The sequence below is a fragment of the Dermacentor silvarum genome, chromosome 5, assembly GCF_013339745.2.
Source record: "Dermacentor silvarum isolate Dsil-2018 chromosome 5, BIME_Dsil_1.4, whole genome shotgun sequence".
In the NCBI taxonomy this organism is placed as follows: Eukaryota; Metazoa; Arthropoda; class Arachnida; order Ixodida; family Ixodidae; genus Dermacentor; species Dermacentor silvarum.
This window is the reverse complement of record NC_051158.1, coordinates 184,144,357-184,163,446: the sequence shown is the minus strand read 5'-3', so window position 1 is coordinate 184,163,446 and position 19,090 is coordinate 184,144,357. Positions and strand designations below refer to the sequence as shown.

At 48.1% G+C, this 19,090-nt stretch overlaps 1 pseudogene; it reads right to left on the bottom strand.

Moving 5' to 3' along the window:
* Positions 1-18,027: 18,027 nt before the first annotated feature.
* Positions 18,028-18,647, bottom strand: LOC125945833 (uncharacterized; annotated as a pseudogene).
* Positions 18,648-19,090: the final 443 nt, after the last annotated feature.

Here is a 19,090-nt window from a genome sequence, read left to right as displayed (position 1 = left end):
CTTTAAAATACAACAAATAAATAACGAACATTTTATTTCTGAAAGTATCAGTTTTTCGTTTTCAATGCTATAAATGTGTGATTACAAACGGAGATCGAGCTAATTATTAAATTTTGACTTTTTTGCCGCGAGTGGCGACAGTGAGGTGAAAGCTTACAAGCGGATACATTCTAGAGGGTCGCGCACGAGGGAGTTCACACGGTGAGCAGTCGCCAGGGGCGCTGCAGCGTTATGTTCGAATATGTCGGTCATTCAGTAGGACGTTCTGGTGGGCTAGTTGGTTCATAGCTTTTAGACGTTTATAAACTGCGCAAGAAAACGAAGACACAAGAAGGAAAACACACACGACACCACGAGCGCAGTGGTGTCGTGTGTGTTTTCCTTCTTGTGTCTTCGTTTTCTTGCGCAGTTTATAAATGTCGGTCATGACAATGATCTGTCCATTCCTTGTCTATTAGGAGAATGGCAACGCAGCGCTGTGGCATGACTGTTCACCGCAGGTGCTTCACTGAGGTGGCTATTAAGGCCGCCGCTTTACTAACTGAAACGACACTCTAGCCATAGAGACGGGAGCAACGGCTGTAGCCTGTTGGTTCTTTATTCTATGCTGTCGCCTCAAAATGGCTGTGCGGTATTCTAGGGTCCGTAGTGACGCAGCACCGTGAAAATGCGCCAGTTTATCTGCGTGCGCGAAGCCTCCGCGATGCATTGCGATGAAGAGAGTGCCGCCCAGCGACACAATACATTGCTTGTTATCGCTTGACCAGTGAAGGTGCCTCCGTGCGCACGTACGCAGAATTTGAGTGTTTTGTTCACTCCAACGTGCTTGGCGATTGCCTCTGCTGCTGAGCTAACAGCGATTGCTGATGGATATCGCAACGACAGCGCAGCAGTCGCATTTTGGCGGGTGAGTGCTCTTGTGGGAGTTAGGAAATTAGACTTCGAACGCAGGAAGGTGTTGCAACTGTTTAGTGTGTCGTGCTTGTGACGAAGAAATGCCATCGCACTGGGTCTAGAAAAGCGAGCGTTTCTCGACGCTGACCGTGTTTGCGATACTGCGGCTCTGATACATTACCGATGACAGAGCAGTTATCTCAAACGATAGAGTCGTTGGAAAACACTACGCACTGCTCAGCATCGTCGTCCACCACGGCGCATCGACGCCTTGCAAGCAGTTACAGTGGCGTGCCGATAATTATTTCCTGTGCGCTACATCGCCACTATGCAAGCAATGAAACAGTGTTGTGGGGCCATTACAGCGCAAGAAGATATATGCACAAACCAGCGAAAGTCGACGCTTTGTTTTTGATAGTGGTGCTCAGTACATCACCGATAACAGTGCGTTTTGCCTGTGTTATTTCGGCGGTCAAGATTGTTGATGCCTCTCCGTTCCGCACCACGTCGCGGTTGCCGAAAAATAAGTTGGGCGTGGCCCAAACGTGGTGGGCGCGCGCACAAGTTACATGCCTCGCGTGGGGCGTGACCTATGGTTTTGATTGACAGGCGAACTCGTGCGAAACTCGTACATCGCGAAAACCCCCTCGAGTTGAACTCGAGAACATGGCGGCGGCAGCAGCAGCCTGTGTCATCGCATCCAGCGGCAGCAAGCGTCAATATTGTTACGTGTGGAAAGACACACACGAAAGAAGCAATTTACAATATATTTACACTGGAAGCAAAACCGCCAGGCCGACACCTTGCTCGCGCCAAAAGCCCAACACAGTTCATCGTCTTTCTCGCGGCGGCTTGTCTCTTTAGCATCTCTAGATGGTATCGTAATACTACCCCCCCCCCCCCCCCCCCCCCGGCGGCGAAAGCACCGTCACGGTGCTGTTACATATCCACGGCGCTTGGAGAGGTGTAGGGTTTGAGTCGGGCGACGTGGACAATATCACTGGTTGTCCCAGCGGAGGACGTAGTGGGCGTTGCTAGAACGATTTCATATGTGACATCGGTCACTTGGCGGAGCACGCGATATGGGCCTGTGTAACAGGAGAGCAGTTTTTCACAAAGGCCCACTTTACGCGATGGTGACCAAAGCAACACGAGGGTGCCGGGCGCAAAACGCACATCACGGTGACGGAGGTCGTAGCGTTGTTTTTGTTTGTCTTGGGACACTTCCAGACGAGCACGCGCAAGTTGACGAGCATGGTCAGCACGGGCGATTGCATCACGGGCATAATCGCTAGTTGAAGCCGTGGTGGACGGAAGCACAGTGTCTAGTGGTAGCGTCGGTTCTCGGCCATACAAGAGATAAAACGGGGAAAATCCAGCAGTTTCAAGATGGGAAGAGTTGTACGCAAAGGTAACGTAAGGTAGAGCCAGGTCCCAGTCACGGTGGTCGGCTGAAACGTATTTGGATAGCATGTCTGTAAGGGTGCGGTTCAAACGTTCAGTGAGGCTGTTCGTTTGTGGGTGGTAGGAGGTGGTAATTTTGTGCTATATTGAGCAGGCACGCATGATGTCGTCAATGACTTTGGACAAGAACGTACGGCCACGGTCGGTGAGCATTTGACGCGGAGCACCGTGCATCAAAATGATATCGTGTAGGAGGAAGTCCGCAACATCAGTAGCGCAACTGGTCGGAAGAGCGCGTGTTATGGCGTAGCGGGTAGCGTAGTCCGCAGCGACGGCAAGCCATTTGTTTCCTGATGTAGATTCCGGAAATGGGCCGAGAAGGTCTAAGCCGACACGATGGAAGGGTTCGGCAGGGATGTCGAGCGACTGCAGGTAACCAGCGGGGAGCTGGGAAGGCGTCTTGCGTCGTTGGCAAAGCTCACAAGCGGCGACGTAACGCCGTACGGAACGTGCAAGGCCCGGCCAGAAAAAACGGCGACGTACTCGGTCATAGGTTCGAGATACGCCAAGGTGTCCTGCCATTGGAGCGTCGTGAAGCTCTTCTAGAACGGTTGAGCGGAGGTGTTTCGGTACTACAAGTAGTAACTCAGAGCCGTCCGGATGAAGGTTACGACGGTACAGAGTACTGCGGGAGGACGAGAGGCGTAGAGTAGCATCGGCCGGAGCGTGTTTAAAACGGTCGATGAGTGCTCTGATGTAGGCATCACGACGTTGCTCGTCGGCGAAATTAAGGAGCTTGGATACTGAGAAAACACAAGCAGCAGCACTGTCAATATTAGAGCAGTCAGAGTCGTCAACAGGGTAACGCGACAAGCTGTCAGCGTCTTGGTGCAGGCGGCCAGACTTGTACACCACGGAATATGAGAACTCTTGTAGCCTCAAAGCCCATCGACCAAGCCGGCCTGTAGGATCTTTTAGCGATGAGAGCCAGCAAAGGGCATGATGGTCAGTGACTACGCAGAAAGGACGACCGTAAAGGTAGGACCGGAACTTCGCAACTGCCCAGACTACAGCAAGGCATTCCCTTTCCGTAATGGAATAGTTGCGCTCCGATGGTGATAGGAGGCGGCTTGCATAAGCAATAACGCGATCTACGCCATGACCGCTGGCATCTGTACGCAATTCTGTAGGGGCATCAGGGTCGAAGTGGGCGAGAATGGGTGGTGAGGTGAGAAGAGTGACGAGACGAGAGAAGGCGGTGGCTTCTGAAGTACCCCACGAAAATTGTACGCCTTTCTTCAGCAGATTAGTGAGGGGTCTAGCAATTGCCGCAAAATCTTGAACAAAACGACGAAAGTACGAGCATAGCCCAACAAAAATGCGAACGTCTGCGGCTGTCTTCGGAACCGGGAAGTCTCGGACAGCACGAGTTTTGTCGGAATCAGGCTGTACTCCGGAAGCGTCGACGAGATGGCCCAGAACCGTAATTTGGCGGCGGCCAAAACGACATTTGGACGAGTTCAGTTGCAGCTTCGCCTTTCGATATACATCAAGTATAGTTGTTAGACGCTCAAGGTGAGTGTCGAACGTTGGCGAGAAGACGATGACGTCGTCGAGGTAACAAAGACACGTGGACCATTAAAATCCTGGAGCAAGGAGTCCATCATACGTTCAAATGTGGCAGGGGCATTGCATAATCCAAACGGCATTACATTAAATTGGTATACGCCATCAGGTGTTATGAACGCGGTTTTTTCTCTGTCCATATCGTCAACAGCAATCTGCAGTATCCAGAGCGAAAATCAATAGAAGAGAAATAGCTGGAACCATGAAGGCAGTCAAGGGCGTCGTCGATACGTGGGAGCGGGTAGACGTCCTTCTTAGTAATTTTGTTCAAATGACGGTAGTCTACACAGAAGCGCCACGTGCCGTCCTTCTTCTTAACCAACACCACAGGTGACGCCCAGGGACTCGAAGAAGGCTCAATGATGTCTTTATCTAGCATTTTGGTCACTTCATTTTGAATTAATCGGCGTTCCGACGCAGAAACTCGATACGGTCGTCGGTGAATAGGCGTAGCATCGCCAGTAGGAATTCGATGCTTGACCGCGAGTGTCTGGCCTAAAGGGCGATCATCAAATTCGAAAATATCTTGGTACGACGATAACACTTGGCAAAGGTCTTCAGCCTGCGTAGAGGACAGGTCTGCCGCAACAATTTTCTTTATGTTGGGATCGGCACTCGAGGCTGGCGCGAGGGGCCCGCCATGTTCGGAAGAACCATCGGCTGATAAAGCTGCCACTTGATGGTCGGCGAGACAATAAACGTTGGCAAGGCAAATACCTTGCGGGAGAATTTGCTTTGCCAATCCAAAGTTAAAGATAGGCATGCTAGTGCAGTTATCAGTAATAGTAAGAATACTGTGCGGCACGGTGACGTCATACTGCAGTGGAATGTCGGGCAGAGGAGTGACGAGGTACTCGCCATCAGGAACAGGTGGGGAAGACATCAGTTCAATATAGGCTAATGACTTTGGTGGCAGGCGAATAAAGCCGGTGGGGCGTAAGCGGCACTGGGCTACATCAGGAGGTTCTGCGAGAAGCGGCAACTCAAGGCGAAGGGTACTGGCAGAGCAGTCAATAAGAGAATGCGCAGAGAGAAAATCGAGGCCGGTCGTGGGGCAATGAGCAAGCACGGTGAAGAGGACAGGAGTGTGGCGGCCGGCGATGCTGACACGTGCCGTACACATGCCGACGATACGGACAGTACCGCCATCCGCAACGCGGACGAGTGCCGACGCTGGGGTGAGGAGCTTTCTGAGTCGTCGTCGGAAGGCAGCACTCATGATGAAATGTGGGCCCCTGTATCGATCAGAGCAGTGACAGGATAGCCGTCGACGTCAACGTCAAGAAGGTTTTGATTCGTAGGCAACGTGAACAGAGGATTTGAGGGCAGGGTCGACAACGCAGCTTCACCTCCAGAAGCTGCAGTGGTTAGTTTTCCGGCTGGATCCGGGAGGTGATGGGCGGCGAAGAAAAGCAGCGGGGTTGGGGCGAACGAAAGATGGCGTCGAGGTGAGGGCGAGCGGCTGTAGCGAAGGTCGGAGATGGGGCGTCAGCGGCAGCGGGTTCGTGGGGGTAGCATAGGGAACGTAGGTCGAAAGGTACGGAATAAGCGTCGGCGTACGTCCGAGTAGGTGGTGGCCATCGGTTGCGGCAGTGACGAGCGACGTGGCCGATGCGACAGCAATGGAAGCAGATCGGCTTGTCATCAGGGGTACGCCATTCAGACGGGTAGCAGTATGGAGCAGAAAAGGACGGCCGGGGACGAGGAGGGCCGCTAGAGAACTGATGAACGCTGGGTTGAGCCGTTGAACACACGGAGTTCAAACCCATGTGCTCAAATTCCTGCCTGATGACGGCCTGAATCATGGCAATCGTGGTTGCAGGCGGATCGGGAGGCGTCGTGGAGAAGGCTAGCGAACTGGTGGCCTCGAGCTCACGGCGAACAATACGGGTTACGTCGTCACAGGTAGTCGTCTGACGCAGTCGGCCCTCACATGTCGACGTAGCAGCAGTGTTTGGTAGCCGCGTGATGTGGTGTGTGATACGGCGGCTCTTAGCCTGTTCAAGGCGACGGCATTCTTTTATAATGGCGCGTCGATAGTCGACACGTTGCCGAAAACAAGCAAAATGGAAAGCGTCGTCGGCGATGCCCTTAGCACATGTGCCACTTTATCTGCTTCAGACATGGTGTCGTCAGTTTTGCGGCATAGAGCCAAAACGTCGAGGATGTATGAAACGTAGGGCTCCGTAGATGTCTGAACCGAGACGCAAGAGCCTTTCTCGCGGCAACCTTGCGCCCAATGGGGTCGCCGAACAGTTCCCGTAGCTTTTCTTTGAAAATGTCCCAACTGGTTAACTCATCTTCATGCGTTTGGTGCCACACGCGTGGGGTGCCGCCGAGGTAAAAGATGGCGTTGGCGAGCATAATCGTTGGGTCCCACGTGTTATTAGCACTGGCGTATTCATTAGCTTGATCCCTTCGTCAACCCCTGTCCCTCCAGGCCAGAAAAACACCATGGTCGCGATGTTGGCAACCGTGACGATTGGAGCAGGCGACGACCGAAGCCGTTGCAGATGCGGTCTCGTCACCAGAGGCATGGTGACAAGCTCGATGTCCGACCATTCGGAGTTCCGTGGCGAGGACGGGGATCGCAATCCTCCACCAGAATGTTACTGTGGAAGACACACACGAAAGAAGCTATTTACAATATTTTACACTGGAACCAAAACCGCCAGGGCCGACACCTTGCTCGCGCCAAAAGCCCAGACACCTCATCGTCTTTCTCGCGGCGGCTCGTCTCTTTAGCATCTCTAGATGGTATCGTAATAATATGACCGTCTGGACCCGTTCACCTACATGACCGACGTAGAGCTTCAGCGTCATTTTTGACTTTCCAAAACGTCAGTGCGCTGGCTGTGACGAGTTAGGCGACGGCCCTCGTCTTCGCCTATGCTTTCCGCACAGAATGGTGTGACTTGCTGCGGAGAAAAGTTCGTGCGATCGCTTCGGCTCTTTCCGCCTTCAAACGCTGTTCATCCACCGCGCCCCAGGCCAGTCCGGCGGCGTCATCGGAGTACTGGGGCATCTGCGAGCACCTGGGTTCAACCGGACCAACCAACCTGCGAAGCGAAGTGGTCACATTATATAGGAACACTCATAATGGACCCGGGCTGCCTTCCGGTGAAACAGGTGCCGAAAGCAGTTTTCGCAGTTACACGGTACCGCTGCACGGCACGGGAGAGGGGTGAAGGTATAGTTACTTCTCCAACACGACCGCCTCGGCCGTCTGAACGACCACCTCTCCAGGCGGCAAATTATTTGGCTCACGTACTACGTGAGCAAAAGCATAGACATGGCTGTTGAAGGAGATGACCGGCGACTTGTTTTTCCTCTATCGGAACACGCCATCGCCGACTGGAGGAACTACAGCCGTGAGTCGCGAGGGACGAGCTGCTGGTGCGACCTCCACTCAGTGGCCCCGGGAAGATAGCGCAAATTGAGTGCCTTCTTCGCGGTGAGCAAAAGTACAATGTGGCGCGCTAACGGGCGACAACGTTCCGCCGAGCCGCCAAAATTACGGCGGTGTTAAAGATGGTGGCCCATGAGTCTCGGCATATTCAGCGCGACCAAAGGGGTGCCGCGACTTTTCAAGGTCAACCGACAAAGGCGGCGACACTAGGCCCATTATGGCAGCCAATGTTCACCGGGACATTAATATTGACGAATTCACCGCATACAACTGTATCCCAAATTTAGTGGATGCTAGTGGGGCTATGCATCAATCTGCATTAGAGACAGTCAACCACAGCGTGAACCTTGTGGACCCCATTACGGGCGTTCACACGCAAAGAATGGAAAGTTATTGGAAAAGTGAAAAAGTGAAGCGCCGCCTCGTAAGACACGGCAACTGCACCGATGCTGGAGTCCCACCTGAGATGGATGTGGCAGCACTCAACGGCCACGTGCGCTGCAAAGACCCTTTCTTGCGTTTGTTAGAAGCCATATGGATCGCTCCGGTTACCCAGTATAAAATTCTTTCTTTCCTGCGGTTGTTAGAAGCCATCGCTTGGCGCTATCCAGTATGAAGGTGCATCATAAAGTAAAAGAAATAAAGCGTATTTTTCTGACCCTTGTATGAGTACTTTCCGGCATTCCTGAGTGCTTACACGGTAAGCGCGCGGCAAACCAGTTCTGCGCTAGCCGACGCTCACTTCGTCTCGCAGCCTTACTTTGGCGCGAGCAACGAGCGATCTGTTTAAAGCCTAGTGTGAAAACAAGGCGCACACCAATCTGTGCTTGGAAATGCTTGCGCAAGCACGTAGCGAGCGGCGCCAATCCAATCCAGAGGAGTAAAGAAGGAGGGCGAGCGTCCCCTCGTGGTACAACACGAACCGTATTAAACTACGAATTTCTAATACACATTCAGTGTACACCTTGTAATCTTTAAAATGCTTATAACCCAAATTAATTTCGTGCTTGAAAAGGCACGAAAAAAAAAAACGCGTAACCACTGCCGACATCGGACACCAGGATCGCCAGCCTATCTATATAAATGAGCATCTTTGCCCCACATTGAAAGTGCTACTTGGAAAAACAGTAGCCAAGAAAAATGAGAAGAACTGGCGTTTCTGCTGGACGAAAGAAGGCAAAATCTTTGCAAGGAAAAATGAGTCGTCACGTGTGCTTCGCGTCACGAAGCTCAGTGACCTAGATAAGATGGAGTAAAAGCACGTACAAATCATTTCAATAAGTGAACATGGAAAACCGCCTGTTGTCAGTTTCAGAAATTCGCAGGTTATCACGTAACAAATATTCATCCTCTGTACTGCATATTAACACCCAGTCCGCTAGAAATAAAGAGCAAGAAATACAATGCTTATTATTGCGCATGGATTTTCAATTTGATATTCTGATGTTTACCGAGACATGGTACCGTGATGCTGCAGAAGTGCTGAAAATTCCAGGATATACTTCTTTCTTTCTAAACCGTACCTTAAGAAAAGGAGGTGGTGTCATGCTGTTAGTAAAAAATAGTTCGAGTTGTGTTATTGTGGAAGAATATTCCAAAATCACTTCAGATTATGAAGTGCTCACCGTCAGAAATGACGTTAAAGTGTACACCGTGATGTATCCTCCGCCCCACGCGAGTGTTTCGAATTTCTTTACATTTTTAGAGAGGTACCTTAGCTATTTCAATGATGATGGTGTCACTGTCATTCTGGGAGGTGACATAAACATTGACTGCTTGCAACAATCATCAAATAATCAAGAATTTTGTAGAATCTTAGATGCGAACGATTATATTAACGCAATAAGTCTACCGACACGAGTACAACCAACTTCTTCGACACTACTAGACGTCTTGATTACCAATATTCCCTCCGAGCATCTCAGTGCTGGTGTTATCAGTTCCACGTGAGCGATCACTTACCGATTTATCTTCTATCGGAATATATGAAGCCCTCCAACACGTTACAGCACCCGTCTACCAAAACTTACAGGCAGATAAATTCTTACACTCTGGAACGTTTCCGCTCTCATTTGCGTCTCACTGGAGCAAAGTATTAGAAACTGTTGAACCAGAGAAAGCCTATATTGAGTTCATAAAAGTTTTCAAGGTGGTATATGACCAATGTTTTCCACGTAAATTACGAAAGCGAGCTCGGAAAGCCCGTAAACCACGGGTCACGTGGGAACACCTAAAGAGTATGAAAGAAAAGACAAACTGTACCAAACTTTTATGAAAACAAGAGCTCTAACAGATCTGCTTGCCTTTAAGCGTTTCCGGAATAAACTCAACAAACAGCTCCGTGGAGCAAAACAGACCTACCTCAGTAATCTTTTTTCTCCCGAGGTACTTAAAAGGCCACACCTTGTGTGGAAGCGTTTGAACAACGTGCTCCACGGTGACCCCAAGAAAAATCCACTTTATCAATTAACATTAAAGGCGACACATTAACAGATACACGATTAGCGAACTCTTTCAACGACTATTTCACATCATTAGTAAAAAGTAAGCACGATCCCAAATGCATCCAGTACTTAAGAACACCAATACAGGAAAGTGCATTCTTGTTTCCCACTACCGTGCATGAAATTGTAAGTTCTGTCATGTCACTGAGAAACAGTATGTGTACCGACGTTGATGACTTACAGATACAACCTGTAAAATATGTTATCGATACTATCGCGCCAATTCTAGAGCATGTGATTAACCTAATGTTTGTTGTTGGTATTTTCCCTAAACAACTTCAGATGTCAAAAGTAACCGTAATATAGAAGGGTGGTGATATCAATAATTTATCTAACTATAGGCCTATTTCAATAATTCCCGTTTTCTCGAAATGCATTGAAAAATTGATATATAAACGCATGTCCAGTTTTACTACGAAGCATAACATTATTACGCCTTGCCAGTATGGCTTCCGGTGTAAGCGGTCTGTCTAGTAGCGCCACCTACCAGCCTCAGCACACAGCCAGCCCTGAAGCCAAGCCAGCCAAGCCTCGTGTGAGAAGTGTGCGCGAGAGTGGAGTGCGCGCGTTGACTGTCGTCGCGTCTAGTCGCGTTCTTGGAGGCGCCATGCCTTCTAAAAAATGCGTTATTAATGGTATTCTCGAGCCTTAATTACGTTTCGGCCAGCAGCCGGCCCTCGCCACCCCTCACACCGGAAGGGTTGTTCAACTGAAACGGCTCTTCTGAGGCAAAAGGAATTTATCTTGCAGTCATTTGAAGATCATCTACGTACACTAGGCATTTTCATTGACTACTCAAAAGCATTTGACTCAATTAATCACCATTCCTTGTTTGAGAAATTGCAACATTATGTCTTTAGGGGTACTTTCCTAAAACTTATCACTTCTTACTTTCATCACCGTCGGCAGCAAGTCACTGTTAACGACTTTGTATCCGAATTCAAGCCAGTTACTGCTGGTGTGCCTCAAGGCAGTATTTTGGGCCCTTTACTCTTCATCAATACTTCTTTTTGGGCGAGTTGGTACTCTTCAACTTGTACATAAATGACATCGTAAATATTTGTGCTAACACTGACTTTATCATTTACGCAGACGACACAAGTATTTTATTACAGGCCATGACCCTTCAAAACTCGTAGAAAAAGGCAACGCAGTACTAAGAAAAATCCACACATGTGTTGCCAATTCATTGAACTTAAATGCGGCAAAGGCAAAAGCAGTATTATTTCGCCCCCAGAACAAAAGACTGAATATCACCGACAACTTGAAATTAGGGTCATCAACTATAGAGCTTTGACGCGTAGCTAGAAGCCTTGGCGTCATTTTTGAAGAACATATGACGTGGACAGATCAATTAAATGCAACCTTAAATAAACTTTCAAACACTTTAGGCATCTTATGCAAATTTCGCTACATCCTGCATCAGAATATAAAGTTGTTAATTTACAAATCGTTATTTTTGTCCAACCTATCTTACTGTTACTTAGTTTGGGGCACGACCACCAAAACTAACACTGAAAACTACACAAACTTCAAAAGAAAGCACTTCGAAATATCGTTAATGCATACGGCGCACACACGGAACCTATTTTCAAGGCTCTCAATCTATTACCAGTGAATGAGGTTTACCGTTCAATGTTACAGAAATCCTATACATTGGCTACGAAAAACAACGACACGTTTTTTACAGAATTGTCTGGGTTAAGACAGGCTGAGCATGTGCGCACCCTGAGGGTACGCGAAGTCTGGAGAGTGCCTAGAATACGAACAAATTACGGCACACAAATGTTAAAATACCAGTTACCTGTGCTACTTAATAATTCAGACCTTCACATGTAACATGCTCGCGTGTCTTGTTTGTATTTGTATAAAGATGGCATTATGAGTTCCTTTAGCATTTCCGACCTTACTAGCGCATTTATGACCATTCAGTGAAAAACCTATCTTCCTTATAATATACAGATTGGTTCCTTTGTACTTCTGTATTGTATAATCATGTGCCTTGTTTGCCAAGCCCGGGGTACAGACCCTGTCAAGCCTGATTAATGGCTTTTTGTCTGCACCCACCAAGTGTCATTGATTTTCATTGATGCTGAAATAAAATAATTGATTGATTGATTAATAATATTGTACTGAATGCATTTATTTCATAACTTGCTTGTGCCTGTAATGCACTCGGTGGAACGACAAATAAGTGAAAGAAGGCACGAGCATGCACCGACCACGTGAGCCCCAGTTTGTCGACCGCCCATATGGCAACGCCCAAGGGATGATAGCCACCCAGAGGGAATCTAGATACACCAGTGAAACTGGAGGCGTGCCGACGGACAAACTTTGTCTTGTTACCATTAGTTCTTTTACCTTGGGGCGTCGCCAGAGCTCGCGAAGATCCCGAGTTTCGCCAAACTCGGCGCGTCCTGCGTAGTACCCCAGCCTCTGTTTTTTGAAACCATCCATGAAAGTATGTACATATATACCTGTGTTCTGAAGGCTTCATGTGAACAGTTTATGAATTTCGTTTATAGTGCACCAGGATGGCGCTAATGTTTGGCATACCGAAACATTATGAAGCAAAAAGTATATTCGCCCTTTTTTTTCTGTCCTCTCCTTTGAACCTTGTTTAGCTAAGAGTGAGAACAACACATTGCATTTATTTATTGGTTTGAGTAACTTTCGTCATGTTAATATGAAGTATCTGATAATGCAGTGCGGTTGTTCATTGCGATAACGTAACATATCCAAATATGAAAACATGATTGCGGGAATAAGGACATAAATTAAGCGGGTGAACAAGGGCTCGCGTGAGTAAACGCGGTACCAGCAGAGAAAGATTTCACCTGTGTACTTTCTATCGCTTCAACGCAAACTACACCAATGTCGTAATGAACCCAAGGTGTGTGGGTTAATTACGACCTTTGCGTACCCAAGCGCATCGGAGCCTCAGCCTGGAAATGTTTTGGGACTACGGCCTCGTGAAGGCCTTGATGAAAACAGGTCAAAACGTTCCCTCCAGTCTCCTTGTTGCTCGACCACTGCATGCGACCAATTTGTATGACATTTATTCTATAACATGAGCGTCGATCTTCAACAGCAAGGAAACAGAAGCTGAACTAACCGCTTGGACTATGCTATTTTTATTTTCAGTCACTAACGTCCTTTGCAGAAACCACGTACCAGGCCGCTAATATGTCAGCAAGAGTAAGTATCGCAATTCTTCCGCTGACTTGGAACCTCTAATGCGCGCACGCGAACAGCTCAAAGCAAACCAACCATCGCCCCCAAAAGCACGACATGTCGGTAGGCGAGTGGAATGCTTTCATAAGGTGCCTACCTGCCTCTCGCTACCTCTCTGCCTCTCTGGAGGCAGAGAGGTAGCGGTACCAAGGCCCGACATAGGCGAGTTATGCCGCTCGATGGGCCCGCGCAATGTGACAAATGACAACGTCTGTTCGGTGAAAGCAAAGCAATATAGCGACTACTTCCTGCCACAACGCACACCATTGTAAAAGGTAAAGGGGAGATGCCTTTCCTGGTAGGATCTTAATCGTGGCATTCCTGCTATCAAAAGTTGAGTGAGAGGAGCACATAGCAAATTCTGGAAAAATCAAGGGCGCTCAGGTATCCCTACGTGGATGAATGCGAAAGCATTGCGACGACTCTCCAAAGACGCCTCGGCCTCGTTCACGTAGTTGCGTGGACGTACAAAGGAGCCGGCCATATCTACTGATTGAGAAGGTTCTTCCATCGAAGCGCACGACAAAATTGGGAGGACGATTAAGCTTCGCTTTTAAAAGTGGAACGCGATAGCATTCAAAGATCCCTGACTGCAACTCACGGTTCCCGACGACTGCAGCTTAAGCAACCGTAATGGTTACTGGCAAACACTGGCGGCGAACTCTATGCATGTAGGCCAGCTTTTTGGTGGAAACTCGGCGTCTTGCGTGGGCCAATCCCGGAGATTGTGCACAACCGCGCCAAAGAAATTGCATAATTTTCAGGTTTCCGTATTTGTTTCGCACTTTTAAAATTTCAGTCTGAGAAAATTTAACATAAAATGCATGCGCTGTAGGTGTTTTGTTTCCTGTCATTTGTTTGTGGATTGTCATTCTCAAAATTACGAGGAATAGCTTTGCCAAGAATGCAAAAGAAGGTATGAGTAACATTAATGATAGAATGTTGTGGCATACGTAAACGTGGTTGGGGATGATTTTCTCGGCCGCGGGTGCTGACGCCAGATTTTCTGCGACACGGGGCCGTAAACGCTGTCGCGTTTAAACTCGCCCAAATCACCGCGCTCACCGCAACGACTGGCAACGCCGCGCGTCTCTTTACGGGAAACGCTTGCGGCGAACGCCACGTGTGAAGACGAGCTTTCTGTTTCCTTTTACAGCGAAAGCTGATATGGCTAGGCGAAGCGAAAAAACGTTCGTCCTATGTTTCTTTAAACGTCTCCATTGGCTGCGCTGTCAGTTACGTCATTCTCTACGTCGCACCCAAGCACGCGCGCCATTGGCAGCGCCGATAGTGACGTCGTTCTCTGCGTCGTACCTGCTCTGCCCGCAACGCCTCCTCCTCGGCTCGCCGTTGTCGCATGCGTTCGATATTTCGAGTTAGCTCGGCGTCGTGGTTAGCAGCATCCGCCCGCCATTGGCGCTTGCGTTCCACTAGAAACACAAAATTATTGGTTACATAACCAATAATTGAGAAACGCTTCAATACATTAACCCACTGCTAAACACCGGGGCCGCACGTTTCAGCTTCGCTGTCAACCATCTGTACGGAGTGCTTGGGCGGTGTTTTTTCCCCCTCGCATGGCCGGCGCCGTTGCCGCAAAGGTGAGCGCCATATGGTGGTGGTTCAAGGAACGCAGGGCCCGCAGGGTTACAGCCGATGAACCTCCCGTTCATCGGCTGTAACCACGCGACTTTTTGTGCCATCTCCGGGGACGCTGCCAGAATTTCCGCTTCCTGAGCCATGTAATGCTTTCGCATTAATTAATGGTACGCCATTTGAATTGCGAAGCATTGGTGGCCAAACTGTTAGCTTCCCGTGGAATGCGACAGCATTTATAAGGACGCTCGAGCAGCATCCCCACCGTACTGCTGTCCCGCTGTCGGTGGTGCATGCGTGGCTTTCGCGTGGATGGGTTAAAATTCATGGCAAATAAGCAACAGCGCACTAGAAACGAAGGAAGATGTAGACACAGCACAAGCATTCGTGTTGGGTCTACAATTCCTTCGTATCCAGTGCGCTGTTGCTTATTTGCCCTCAATCAATACCAACTCGCCCAGTTTTCCATCCTCTATCCAGAGAAGTGCGGAGCATTTGGCTACAAGAACAACGAAGCGAACTTGCTACACAGTCGACACTCCGCTCAATCGACTCAGTGGAGGAGCAAAGACAGCGTTCTGCCTTTTGCTACTAGCATTGGGTGTTCGCACACTAGCGTTCCTGCTGAGGGATCCATGTGTGAGTGCATTTGTAGGAGAGGAATTTTCAAGCTAACGTTACGTGCTTCTTCACTCACTGTTCCCCGTCGCCCTTATGCACCATCGAGTTGCGACGCCTCCAATGCCACTGGCGCGTTCGTTAAGTTAAGCCAATGCCTCCTTTACTAGATGCCCGTCGCGTTGCTCGCTTTCCCATTGGGGTGGCAGTTCCCTTAGTTCAGCATAATTCCGTGAGGCGGCGCTCGTTGCCTTTTCAACTTAGGAGCCTACATACGCGGCCCGCTTTAGGGTGGTGACATCTCGAACCAGTGTTGCCTAAAACAGCCCCCAAAGTTGACGGGCCGCCATGTTGGTCCCCAATGTCAGCCCCGAGCATCGTGAAGCGCCGACTGCGAAGGTTGCGAGCACCTTTTCGTCTTTTGAGGGTTGTCCCACGAGCACTATTTCGTGTCGAATGTAAATAATTGTTACTGAGCGAGCATTTTTAGGTTAATTAACGAAAGGGTGCGCTATCTAACGCTTGATACGGCGTACTCCACAGAAAAACAGAGAGCCTAGTGCAAGGAATTTCAGTCCATCTGCTTGTAGAAATGTTTATTAAAATATGAATTAAAAATCATGGAGCCATACTTTTGAATTATACGTTCCGTATGATGCGAAAGCTAAAGCCTTTTTGTTGATTCTAATACTGTATTATATTGTGAATGCGTTAGTGAATAGTGAGATTATTTGTTTTTGTGAAACTCCTGCAGTAGTGGTTGTGCTTTAAAGCTGTGCAAGCTATACGTTGCAATGCTGCACAAAAAAAAGTTTCATCCTGCATCCACCACCAGCCACAACAGTTTTTTTGTTTTGACCTTGGTAACTAGATTTCTCGCAATGAAACTATTGCCAAGCCCAGTACATTAAACAGTCATTCAGAGACATACAACCAAGTGAGTTTCCTCTGGGTGAGTTCAGTAATGGAAACAAATACGTGCACATGTGAACAAGCATATTTATTGGGTTACATGATCAGCCTCGGAAAACACTTTGCAAAATAGTCTGCATCTCACTAAAGTGATACTAAAACAGGAGACAGGCTGCATCCTATAAGAATGTTTCAAAACCTACAGTGAAACAAACATTAAACAGTCTAAAGGAACTTGTAGCATCCATAAGGTAACATTTATAGCGTTACAGGCAAGCACACATCCCTACCAGTTCTCACAGAGAAGCCACCTTAACCAAACCAGTGCTCCATGTACCTTCGTAATCTACTGGCAGTCATGGCGTCTTTTGAAGGGCAGCAAACATAGGACTATGGCCAAGTCCAGCCGTGTGAGATTGAATGTGATGTCTCACCACTGGTTCAGGGTGCACTTGCATCCTCCACGAAATTCGGGGTACACATAAATGAAGGTATTGAAGTCACGATGAGGAGCTCCGCTAAGGCATGCTTTTCAGGGTGGTATGCTGTCCTGCATGCCGTCGGATGCTCTCACTGTGGAATGCAGGTACATTATCAGAAACAATCACCTGGTGTGTCTAAATGTCTCTCTTTCCATTAATATGATGACACTGTTCACATATCCGGGCTTTGCCACCGCCATACATGTTCACTGGTAAAAAGCCACCATAAAGAACCGAGTCCGGTGCACACCCTCTCGATTCTTCTTGAGTTGAGAGAAAATCGAGATTGACAACTTCGAAGGGCACATCTGAACTTCAAGGAATGACCGTCTGGTTTCATTTTGGGTGGAACTTGGCACGAATAGCATGAAAATTGTGACAGGTCCTCACATAATCCTCCGCAACAGCTTTCATGTTCTTCGAAGTGAAATGTTTCTGAATCTTGCAGTGAGTCGCCCATAAGCGATCATGGCCACCCGAGTGCAGACTGTCTTAATAAAGCCGCAATATTTTTTACATGTTGCGTGGAGGCACCACGAATGTTCCATTGATTAATTCCAACTCTTCAGCGTCTTCCATACACTTGCGATGCAACAAAATTACACGAAAGGGGTGCGTGGTTGCAGAGGATTTCTTTGAAGGAGCTACACAGCATTCATTTAATCAACAAAAACTATGTGCTTTAAACCATCTTTCTTTGCGAAAATGAATACGAAAAGATTAGTTGCTTTGAATAAACAACATATGTGCATAATAAATGTCGCATAGCAAGCACCAAAACATGAGTCAAACAGTAATAAAGCCAAAAAGTTCATGCCAGTTCAAAGAATATAAATTCAAGTAAAGCCATCACAGGAGACCACGGTTATGCAAACTTTCACTGCCACTGTACCAGACGGAGCACACAATACCACATAGCTTCAATACAAACCTAAATTCTTGCGCCATTAAATATTGGTGCACATAGTCACTTTCTGATTATGCAATAGCAATACGCCTTCGAAGTATTCTCACATATTTTCTCAGCACAACTGTGCACTCGCAGGATACAACACATCACTGAAATCAAGACTGCCAATGATATCTGTCAACAAAATATGTTACAGCCATACGAAAAAGACAAGCATTAAAGAAAGTTAATCTGACACTAGTGATGCTGCATTCAGGTAAAGTCAATATTAGCAGCTAGAACGCATGGAAGCATGCTGTTTTTCAGTACACTAAGCAATGAACAAAGAGCTTTGGTGCGAAACATTTTAGTGAATGCCCCACCTGCTCGAGGCGTTAAAAAGACATCCAGAGGCACACGTCAAACACTCTGCAAACACATCACACAACCACAGCAGCATTAAATTAACCACTGAGACGCCACACACGGCTCAGATAAATTAGCAGCGGCACAGGTTTTGCTGGACTGTCCGTTCACCCTCTGCGCATGCTGCTGTCGGAGATGAATCTTAAGTCTTGTCCTCACATACTTCTCAAGGAGCATTTTGCATGTCCTTGACTCATGCGCATCACAACACCCTAATCTCATAGCCACAGACTTCCGCAAGGCACTCAGGATACCTGTAAATGGAGCTTTGAGAGTCAGGTCTCATTCATGTTGCGAAAGTCTTAAGTTTTCCTCACATTCGATTAAAACTTGCATCACTGTTTGGCTTGGCTGGATGAGCTTTCCGCTATTCTTGACATACTCTTTCAGCTGTATAAGAGCATTGTACTGGCCTGTTGCATCGCCAACCAGGGCTCTTTCACAGTCTTTGCACTCTCCAAGAAAAACCGATGACTGACTTCAGCAAAAAGCCTCCCAAGTACGCAAGGATATCGCACTCTTCTGTGGTAAGTGCATAAACAAACAAGTTCTCAAGCTCCTCGGGGCTCCTGACCTTCCACTTGATCCTGTTTGAAACTGGGGTCAAGAAGGTCAGCCAGGTGCGTGCTGTCATCAACACCATAGCTAGATGATGTCGGTGTGTTTTACAAACTGGCCAACGCAGATAAGCTTTAAGGCACACTTGACATCATATGCGCTCGGCACAGGTTTCTGAGCCTCAATACAGAAAAGATGTTTTCGAGACAAGCCTGTGACAATCTACCAGTTAGCAAGTACTTGTAATTGGCTTGTTCAGAAGCTCATGAGAAAGACGCAGGGCAAACAGTAGTTGACACCAAAAGGCCAGCTTGTGACGGCTTCCAGTGTGCAGTAAGTCCCATATTTTAGTCCACAGAAGGTGGCACAAGCTAGTCCAAGGAGTTCAGTTGCTTCCTTGTGTTTGGAAAGATCGAAATTGCTCAAAGCAACAACTGGATGCCGTGACGACATCAAGGTGTACCACCTACTGACAAGTTCAAAAAACCACGCCGTCGCCTCCGCTTCAGGAGGTAAGATTCCTTGCTTAATCAGATAC